The sequence below is a fragment of the Trachinotus anak genome, unplaced genomic scaffold, assembly GCF_046630095.1.
Source record: "Trachinotus anak isolate AG129_WGS33_773 ecotype Australia unplaced genomic scaffold, CSIRO_AGI_Tana_v1 ptg000016l, whole genome shotgun sequence".
Classification (NCBI taxonomy): domain Eukaryota; kingdom Metazoa; phylum Chordata; class Actinopteri; order Carangiformes; family Carangidae; genus Trachinotus; species Trachinotus anak.
The window spans coordinates 10683678-10695115 of NW_027273867.1; the positions used below are offsets into that span (position 1 = coordinate 10683678).

General features: G+C 40.7%; 1 long non-coding RNA gene across 2 annotated transcripts; it reads left to right on the forward strand.

Moving 5' to 3' along the window:
* The first annotated feature begins 1604 nt into the window (after positions 1–1604).
* On the forward strand, positions 1605–11109 carry LOC139633507 (uncharacterized). Of its 2 annotated transcripts, none has more exons than XR_011693773.1 (3): positions 1605–5744; positions 6586–6667; positions 8058–11109. It is a non-coding gene; the product is annotated as an uncharacterized lncRNA (long non-coding RNA). The 2 variants fall into 2 exon arrangements; XR_011693774.1 differs by having other exon boundaries at positions 1605–5224.
* Positions 11110–11438: the final 329 nt, after the last annotated feature.

Below are 11438 nucleotides of genomic sequence, written 5' to 3' on the forward strand. Positions count from 1 at the left end.
TACCGTGTTTGTGGATTTGTGTGTGTGTGTGTGCGTGTGTGCGAGCGAGGTCATTCCCCGGTCACTTGTTCAGGCTGTGTGATGAATGAAGAGCAGAGGTGCCTGCAAAGCTGGAGAGATTTGGGAGAAACATTGTTCCACAGGGTTAAAAATGGTCTTGTGTTGTGCCAGAGGCTGAGGGAACGTTGCTAAAAAAAAAAAAAATGTAAGGCTGCAATTTAAGTGGATGTTCATCATATCTGATGTTTCATATCAAACCGTGGCAAAGTAATAAACTAATAAAATATTAATATTAGCTATTTGAGTGTGCGGATTTGCTCAGTGAGAGATTTTGCATGTAAATGCAGTACCCAAAATTCGCTCTCCCACTATGTCCATTTCTTCTTTCCTACAGGAGAAGAGAGGTGGAAGCGGCTGTGTTTGGTTTGGACAGCAGACCGCTGGGGTCAAAGACATCTGACTCAACCAGGACATATCAGCTTGCAGTAGACAGGAAGTTAGTCGACCAAACAGGAAGGGGTTTACGCAGAGAAAGCTACTGAAAGCCAGCAGCATTCACAGCCATCAGTGTTTTTCAGCGCGGAGCCAAAAAATACATTGTGCAGGTATGTGTGTGTGAGTGTGTGTGAAAGTATTTGTCTATTTTCTGTCACAAATATTTATATGTTGTTGGTTTTTGACTCCATATTGCTTTATTTAAATAGTAGGTATGGGAACAAAAATACATTTGAATCACTGATCAGCTCTGATGTGAAGGAACTACTGAGGATGAGTGTGTGTGTGTGTGTGTGTGTGTGTGTGTGTGTGTGCAACCATGTGCTTGGGACAGTGTGGTCAGGCAGAAGTGCATTGTGGGATCGATGTCCACACCTCATCCTAAATTATTCATCCTGTCAGCTGGCCTGTCCACCATCGCCGTGGAAACCGCTGACCAAGAGCTTTACCCCCATCCCTACGGATTCACTTCTTCATCCCCTCCTTGGCCCTCACTTCCTCCTCTCTCTCTCTCTCTCATTATCTCTTCCCTGATTCATTCATTTACAGCCTCTCTCGCCCTCACTTCCACTTTCAAGTCTACCTCACTTCTCCAATCTTTTCATCTGTCTTTCTTCTACTCCCATTATTCAGTATATCTGTCTTCCTCATTAGTCCTGAACTCCCACTGACTCTCTTTCTCCTTTTCTTCCTCTTTCTCTCCCTGTATTTCGCCATGCTGACATTCTTTCCTCTGCTACCTCTGTGTTGCTGACTAAGATTATAATGTGTTGGCTTTGTAGGATGTTTATGTTTGTGTCTTTGAAGTCTGCCCCAGTGGCCTCTTGGAAGACAGCCATAATCCTAGAGAGCCACCAGAGGTTGTTCAGCATGCCGTGTGTGCGTCTATTCATCCTCATACATGTGTGAATGCATGTGTGCATATGATCAACTCTGAGTGCAGTGTGTGTGTGTGTGTGTGTGTGATGTGTGAGCGTGCGGCTGTGAGTCAGTAATTGTGACATGGCTCATACATCATGGCCAGAGCCCGTTTGATTACAAGCGGAGGGGCCCAGTGATTAATCGTCGGATTCAGCTTCCTGGCCCGAGTTGTGACACCCGGTCACAGAGCATCTGTACTGACACACCCCCTAGCCCCACAGTCCTGCTCCAGCGTACCCCCATACCGCCTACACCCCTATACAGACACCCACACACACACACACCCAAGTACCCACTGCCTCCATCTCACTTCCTCCCCAGCACTCCATTACCTTCTGCCCTTCTCTTGCCTCCAACAACACAAACCTTACCCTTTCCATTCCTTCCTCACCAGTCTTGACCTCCTTGTACTCCACTGATTCCTATTTTATCTTAGCCCTACCTTCCCACTCCATTCCCCCTCTCCAGTCCTCCTTATCCCCCACTGTATATCTTGTCTTTACTGCTTTGCACTCCCCACCTCTGCACTCCCTCGTCTTGCTTCTGTTCCCTCGCGTTTCCTTCTTAAGCCATTTTGGGCAACTCACAGCCTCATATTAACCAAAGCCTCACTGTTTTGATCTTATCACCTTTAGCCTTGCAGCTTTTCCCTCTTTCCCACAAGCTATGACATCTCAGTTCCCTCTTTTATATATATATATTTATATACTAGCCACACTAACCCCTTCCCCTAATCTGATTCTGCTCCCTTCTAAATGTATCTCAACTCCCTGATGCACACACAAGCAATCAGTATATCCATCCTTAGATGTGAGTCCACAAAAGCACACACACACTTTGCTGCTGAGCCAACAGCCTTTTCTGTACATCTGTTCCACCATCTAAAAGCATCTCCACCTGCCGGTAAAGGTCATGAAATTGAGGTCCCCATGGCCCAAAGCAGCCCTTAATCCTAGAAGCAGGCAGCCTTGAGGCCAAACAACTGCCCTTTTGTGCCTCAGACAAGGTACCATCAACTAAAATACCTGGAATTGTATTTATGAAGGTTGTGCTAACGGCTTGAGCCAAGTCAAACTGTAATTTTTTTAAATGAGGGTCTATTTGGTTGAATCAACATTTCTATACATCTTTACACATGAAGTCATGTTGTTTTTTATAATGAATTATTGTGAGCATTGTTATTGTAAGAGAAAAATGTAATAATAATTATCAGAAAATTGATGAAAGCAAACAATAATTTAAAAGATAAATATATTATATATTTTGTATTTTTGTAAGTTTTCTCTGCTGCTAAACATGGTTTCTTGCCAGGAGCAGATAGTGGTGCAGAGCTTCAGCCACTGTTACAAGTCAAAAAAAACTAAAACATTTTAACATGGTCCCTCGGAGCAGCACTACTTCTTCAGGGCAAATTGGAGGCTACACTGAATCGCTATTGGAAAGTGACAAGACATGTATGACATGTATGTAGCAATAGCAAAACTTACGAATAGCTCATTTGACAAATACCATGAAAAGACCAATATCAACAATTCGTTAGTTGATCCCCAAATATTTTCTGGGAACACGTAAATCTGAGCTTTGTAGGTTTTAGCAAATCGCACTCAAATAGGAGTTAGTAGTACATTTGTTGCAGACTATTTTCAGCTGCGGATTAATACAAAGTAGGTGAAAATAAACCACAGTGTCCATCCTCACCATAATAGATGACATGTCAGCCAGTGCAACTATGTTGCTGATTTTCATAGGTTTTTGACAACAATTGAGCCCTACAGCACAGTGCTGAATAAGCAACATCAAGCTTTAGCTACACAGACAATACTTGTACAATCAGTTCACTGTTGGTTTTGCTCTTTCCATGCCAGTTATTGACAAAAAAAAAACAGAACACAGAACAGATTTGAGAGAGATTTGATATTGTGAGGAGGATGAGGAGACAGAATGTGAGGAAGCAAGAAATTCAGGGTGGAAGTCAATAGGAAACAAAGGAAGAGAATCTGTGAGAGTGAGCAAGCAAGCTGGGGAGAAGTAGAGACTGTGTGTGAGTGTGTGTGTGTGTGTGTGTGTGTGTGTGTGTATGCGTGTGCATTCCCCTGGCTCTCACCTCCATGCGGTATCAGGATGAGGGATGGTCCTGCCAGCGATCAGCCCCAGCCTGGACTCAAGCTCCACACAAGGATTCCCTGCTGAAACCATTAGTCTGGGCATTAAACACCATTAGAGCACACGCACGCACGCGCGCACACACATACACACACATTTATGGTGTAAGTGCTTTACCACAACCCTACGTTCTCAAATATACATCCATGGTATGAGTGTGTAGCTGGAGCTATCACACACACACACACACACCTACGTATATGAGTTCCTTGAGGCACACACACGCGAACACACCATCAGTAGAGAGCGTGGAGGAGAGTGCCAGTCAGATTGGCTGAAGGGAAAAGAGCAAAAGTCCCAGAGAACTACAAAGAGAAAGAAAGATGAAAAAAGAAGGGATGGGAGATACAAAATAGAGGGTGGAAGGGCGTTGATAATCCACTTTTCCTTTATTGTCTCATTTCTCTTTCTATCATCTACTCTATTTGCCTTTTCTAATGCATAATTAATTAACGACAAGTAAGAAATTAATTTCCTGGGAGTCAGTTTTTTTTTTGTTTTTTTTTGTGTAGGCTTACCTCATCTTTCCACCACACTGCACATGAATGCTTCTTTAACATCTGCATGTATTTATTACCTGTTTCTGCATGTATGTGTGTGGTTGTGTGTGTCCGTAGTCTCATGTTGCATGCTGGAGTGAGTGTGTCCCTGGTGATCCAGGTGTAATTGGGTTAGTGACAACCAGGACAATGTGACACCTGCAGGTCTCAGCTGTGCATCTCCCCACTGAACTGGCCTGGAGTCAGCTGGAGCTCTGTCATCTGGACTGCCTCAGCTGAAATGGCCATTCTGGGACTGATCCAGGGTTAGAGGCTCTGCTGGGCACAACACAAATATTAACATAAATCCTAACCTTTTGTCTTTAAGCTTGACAGAAGCAACAATAAATGACAGAGAAATAGATTATTTGACATCCATCTAATACTATTGAAAAAATGTGGCTGAGTAAAACACGTATTCAAAAGAAAACCTTTTAAGAACAGCTTCATTTCAGGCTCAAGCTTTAAATAAGAAAGTAGGACATAATAGATGACAACTGCAAATATAAAATGAGGATGCACATTTTCATGTGTGCAGTACAGTTGTTGTTTTACATTTAGTAGTATTTGTCCAAAACTTCATAGGTTTCTGTTATTCACTTTACTAAGGTGAAATGGAGAAAACTATCAAACTGCAAAATATGTACGTTACTGTATAACAGTGAACCATCTAAGAAGTATTGTAATGTGATGAAGCATTTTGGATTCAACACCACAGAAGGAAAAACTGCAGATGAAGGTACGGTTACTCTGATTTATTAACCTGTACACACCTTATAGCATGTTAGCTTGTCACTCGAGTAAGGCTGCATAGGGCAGAGCTAATGGACGCTGTCACGGGGTTCCAGCCCAAACTCCTCCTCAATGGGAAAAACACAGGTGTAGTTAAGATAGTATGTTGGTGTGATTTATTATTTATTACCAGATATTTTCATAAACCTTTCTCTTTAAGCAAAAATCAATATTACAAACAGGAAATGTTCACCTGACCCTCAAGCGTGTGAGGACACAATGTTTAACAAAGGAAAATGTTACGCCCACGTTTTGCCAGCCAAACTCACTGATGGGAGACGGCGAGGTGAACGTGCAACGCGCCCCAATCGAAGGTAAGCAACATCAGGTTTGTGTGAATGTATGTGTTAATGCAACTACCGAGTGTAAGACCCTCGTTGCGTTACTGAAACTGTGAAGGAAAGAGGAACAATAGCAGAGTGTGCCAACGGCTTAACCAGACTGAGAGGGAGGGAGGGAGAGATGTGCGTGGTGTGTATGTGTGTGTGTTACCTGCAGTCAGTGACGAAGCCAATCTCTGACAAACACAACCACGCTACTTCTACAATACTGTTTAGGCTATTTGTAAGTTTTCTCTGCTGCCAGACAAGGTTTCTTGCCAGGAGCGGGAGGTGGTGACTTGACAAGAGCTTCAGCCAGTCTTTATAATGCAGGATGTTATAATACGCCCTCTGAGCAGCGCTCAGGATTGGAGGCTACAATGAGCTGCTATCGGAAAATGACGACGCAGGCCGGGGCTAGCTGGATAGCGTGCTAACTTAAGTAGAAGAAAAGACATAGATAGAGACAAGAGTTAACATTGGCGCTGTTTTCCACCTCTGGAGACAGCTCTTGGTGAGTAAAGGAATGAAGTTTGACGCTGAACTCACTTTTCTTCTAGTTTCCACTGGACTGGTAGGTAGGTTTTAATGCTAACGTTGACTACGTAGCAGCAGCAACATTTACAAAAAGCTCCTTTAAGATATGTGGGTTGTGCTTGAATTAATTAGAATGAAATAATGAGTTAGTTCAAATTCCCCATAACTTGATCCTTTGAAATAGTCTCAACAGCTTTGTATTTCTTTTTTTTTTTTTGTCACAAACCAGGTCTGCACCACAGATTTAGTTTTAAAACTTAGTTGGTTATTTAACAGCAGTGAAATACAACTTAGGCTGTGTCATCTGATGTGTTGCCCATTTAAGGTCTGGTTTGTCATTTGCAGATTGAAGGGTAGATTTAGTGTGAAACATCACTTAATGATCCTTTATTAAGATACTGTATTATCAAGTGAAATCATGCTCCTCTTTATATATCTCTGTTTAAATGTTGTGCATGTTAAAACCAAAGATGTATAGGATATTACATAAAATCATGCACAGGTAAAGATATTCATTTACAGCTCTGTGCTTGTCTCTGAAACACACCCTGAGGCCTGAGCACTACTGACAAATATCATAGACACACTAGCAGCAAATAAACGCTGTTGGTGTGTGACAGTTTCCCAGATGCCCTGCTCGTCTCATCAGGCAGAACTTGTGATCACAGACTGATATCATCACACAAACGTCTCCCTGTCACATCAGATTTCTGCTGTTCATGTCTGAGAACTGTCTCTCCAGGCCCAAGTGGCGGCAGACCATGCTAACCAGCGCGACGCCATCGGAAGCTAATAAATCATCTGTGGTTTTATTTCAGATTTATTCGGACCGTAATGAAGACGCGACGGGCCCCGGGCCGTAACCGACGGCGACAGGGTGACACTGATGAATGGCTAAAGGTGCGTTCTCTACAGTCGGAAGGAGAGGGAGGACTGTCAGGCTGCAGTGGTGTGTGTGTGTGTGTGTGTGTGTGTGTGTGAGTGAGAGAGAGAGATCAGTCGCACTCCAAGAATCTGGTAGCTCACACAGTAGACCTGTACTGTAGATAGCATTGGCATTAAATACATAATTACTATTCTTTGAGTACAGAGGATGTGGATACTAGAACCCAAAGTGCTGTCAGTCCTCATCATCATGGTTATCTTCACTGTCATCATCGTCATTATGATCATCATTACCAGAATCATGGATATTGTCTTTACCATCCTCAACATCAAAATCATTATTAAACTTACAATCATCATCATTCACGTTAATATCAGCATCATTATGGTCATTTTCACCTCATACATGATCATCACATTATTGTCATCACCACATTATCTACTTTATGTGCATATCATCGTCAACATAAATCAACAACTTCATCATTATCAGTTCAATACCGTCGTCGCCATCATTATCATCATAATAACTGTCGACAGCTACATTGCCTAAACATCAACCTTACTGCGATCATAGCCATTAACATCCGAATCCTCACCATTAGTCTAATCTCTTTTGTCATCATCATTTTTATCATCATCATTTTCACCATTATCATCACCAGCCCCACTACCATCATCATTATTTTCAACATCATAATCATCCATTATCATAAATATCACCATTGTTGCCATAATCTTTATCTCCGTTATTAGTGCGATTATCAACTGTCAAAAACAGTGGCATCACCAACATCTTCATCTCCGTGTTATTCACATTATCTCTACCATCACCACCAAAATCCAAATCAGAGCCTTTATCATGTTATCATCACAATCATCATCCTCCTCCTCATTGCCATTACTAGTCACTAACATTATGAATGTGTCCACTGACCTTACACCATCATCATCTTCACCATCATAATCAAAACTGTCATCACTGGCCATTAACTTTGTCTGGTTGTTCAACTGATGCAACTTTTTCTTTCCCAGCTTCTCAACAATGAATGAATCAATGTAGCTGGAAACAGAAACGCTTAATTTCTATAATGACATCACAAAAGCAACTGCCATTAACTTGGACATCGTCACTGTCTTCAAGATCCATTTATCACCATTTTTATCATAATAATCATCATAATCATCATCATCATTTGTGAACATGATCTCAATGAGATTACCCGATAAAACAAAGGTTATATAAAAATCATTGCGCTTAACTTCATCACCATTGCCATCATCGTCAAACCTCTGACCGCTCTTCTCCTCAATGTGCTGGCGTTCCCATCACTCTCCCTGTGTTGTTGTACTCTATTACACTGACTCTGTTTTGATAGCATGCTCTTTCTGTGTGTCATCACAGTCCTCTCTGTCAGCCAAGGACAAATCGACTGAGCCAACTCAATGCTTCAAGCCTGGCAGCTTCCAGTCATCTTGTCAATCAATGAATCCATACGAAGCTTGTCTTGGCCAGGCCTGACACAGTATGGCACAGCACTTTGTGAAGAACACAGAAAGACATGGATACACCATACACAATAATGTGGCAGCAATATGAGCACAAGTCTGGCAAAGGTCTCAAATATATGTGCCATGTCTTTTGTAAATGTAAATGTTAACAGTAATCTTTTTCCTATATCATTCTGACATTGCAGGGAAAATATAATTTAAAGCCCACTTGACTGCTCCAGCTAAAAACTACAAATGAAAATACATGCGTATGTATGTATCAAATGTATGCATATTTATGAAAATATATGCATAAAAAAATCACCATCTGTAGACTTAAAAGGTGTCTGAAAAGTTTGTAACTTGTTCCTTAAAGGAGGGTGGCAGCTGTAGCATGGCTGAATTCAGTCCACTGGTAAACCAGACTTTATTACTTAATACTAAATATGCCATATCCTGTTGGGCTTCAGGTTTGAGGACTAAATAATGTGACAAGTATGTGTTTATCTATGTTGTGGAGAAAGTCAGATTCATTGGTAAATGTTGAATTTAAAGTGATAGTCTGGATTATTTGACTTGGGGTTGTGTGTCAGTATATTACCTGCAGTAGATTCAGAGAAGTGTGCTGCCAGTTATCTTCTCATTCAAACAGCGTTTTCCTTTGGTGCTACATTTTTCTGAACCACAGAACTACCGTATTTCTACGTACAAGTGCTCCTATGACATGCATCCTATTACGCCGCAGCCACAGATCAGCTGAGTGAATCAGAAAGAGCTAAACTTCACTTTTTGATGGGAAGATAAAGCACTGAAAATATTCTAAATGGAGCATACATTTTAATGGATATTGGATTGTCTCAGTGGGTGTCTTTTAAAGTGTCTACAACATATATTTTCTGCCGGCCTCGTGGACAGCAGCACATCACTCTGCTAATGTGCTATGTTCCTTGCTGCCTCTAACTGGCAGCTCACTGATCTTCACTTTAATGGATTAATGGCAAACCAATGCACCTCTTATAGTTGATTAGTCACCTCTTATTTAGTTACGGTTTGTACCTCGGACAACACATGTAATAGTTTCTTTTCTGTAAATAATGTACAGAAATAGTCACCAGGAGTCGAACAATATATCCTGAGGACACAGAAAGCAAAGGATTTAACAAACCATTTAAAGAGCTTAAGGTGTAAGAATTTATTTTAATCTAGAATTACTGCCGGTCTCCGCCAACCAGCCAAGTTGCAGGATATATGGTTGCCATCTTCCCTTCCTAAGTTACAGTGTTGAGTAATAGCCAGAAATCTTTTTGCAGAACATTATGATGTCACTGTGAAGTTGACCTTTGACCATTTGGATATAAAATGTCATCACTTCATTTTGTCCTTATAGACATTAGAGTTAAATTGTGTCATAATTAGTGTATGAATTTGTGAGTTACGGCTAAACACATGTTTTGTGAGGTCACAGCGACCTTGAGCTTTGACCATCCAATTCTAATCAGTTCATCCTTAAGTCCAATGTTTGTGCCAGATGTAACGAAATGCCCTCTGGGTGTTCCTGATACATTGCCTTCAGAAGAACATGAGGTCAACATGACCTTAAACTTTGACCTTTGACCACCAAAATCTAATCACTTCATCCTTGAGTCCAAATAAATGTTTGTGTCAAATTTGAAGAAGTTCCTTCAAGGTGTTACTGAGATATCAAGTTTATGAGAATTGGACTGACGAATGTACATATGGTCACGCAAACGAACAGACAACCTGAAAAACACAATGCCTCCAGCTGTGGCAGTCAATGGTGTGGAGGCACAAAAATCCTTGAGAGGTTAAGGTATGTTGAGCAAATTAAAATGGTTATATAGGGATAAAATGAACAAAAAAAGTTATGTGTTAATGACTAAGACTATTATTCTTTTTGCACCAAAACTAGAGCATAAAAGTGGGTTTTTAAACGTGGGTAAAACTGGTAAAAAAAAAAAAAAGGGGTCTTATCCCCAGGTTGGCGCTCTTGTAAGTATCTGAGCCTCTGTGTGAGATCCTTCAGTCATTGATTGTATGTTATTGAAACTTTTTGGGGCATTGTTTTTGGTTTCTGGTTCTGTTTGTGCTCTGAAAGATGTTGCAGTATGGAACAGAAGTGATAAATACACACAACTACTGCAGAGTCATTTAACCAAGGAGCAGATGCTCAAATCCTTTGTCATTGCTGACAAAAGCCCGATGTTATCAGGTGTTTGACCAGTTTAAAAGGGGCATGTGTTACACTAATCTGGGGAGATCTGAAAAAGATTTTTTTATTTTTCTATCGCTACCTCCCATCCATCCAAACTAAGCATTGCTTTTTATTAACCCCTGAAAATAAATAATTTAGCAAAAACACTCCAGAGTGGATAAAGAGTATGTGAATTATATTTATATCAGGGAGATAACAAAAAAATGGATTTTGATTCTTTTCTTCTTTTTTTTTTTAAGTTAAAATCCTACTAACTTCCTCACCTCTGCACACCTAGCTAGTTGCTGCATGAAGTTGGCATGCTTGTCGCATTGTCAGTTTCAGAAACTTAAAGAAACTGTTGGAGACAACCCCATGGCCCCTACCCAAATGCCAGCATAGGAAAGGTGTGGTTGCAGGGGTTCCATATGCTGTTTGATTATTGAAGCATGAAGAGCTCTTAAGGCTGAAAATTGTGATTTTGTTGTGATTTTGGTTTTATTGAAACAAAGTATAGTTGATCATGGAGAAAGATAAGATACAACGGAGGTTTAACCAACTGAGACAAAGCAGAGAAACCAGGATTTTTATATACACACTGTTTTCACGGCTCAGTGTGGGGATTCTGCCAACAACTTGCCGATTCCTCCCCAAGTTAGTTAAATATAGAACAGCAGTGGATGGCAGTTATTGTAATGTTTTGAAGATTAATTGTAAACTGTTAAGACCATAGGACTTTTTCACAGAAGACATTTTCACAACACTATCATAGTGTTGATAAAATTCATAATAGCTGAATTCCATTTAGCTGCTTCAGTTTCAGGGTCCTGGTATTCTTTGTGTTGGCTCACTGTCACACTGTCATGGTTTACTGGAACATGTAAATGGGACAGAGTCATTGTTATTGTTATTAGCAAGATTCCTAATATGACAACTCAAAATGTCTACCACTAAAAAGGCTTGAAAGAAAAATTTAAAAAATATTTCAGCTGTGTAACAAGCTATTTCAGGGTTATTTAGGAATACAGTTTTCTGTGCTGATTCTGCTGAGTGAATATTATTACAATAAGAAACACGGGGGTA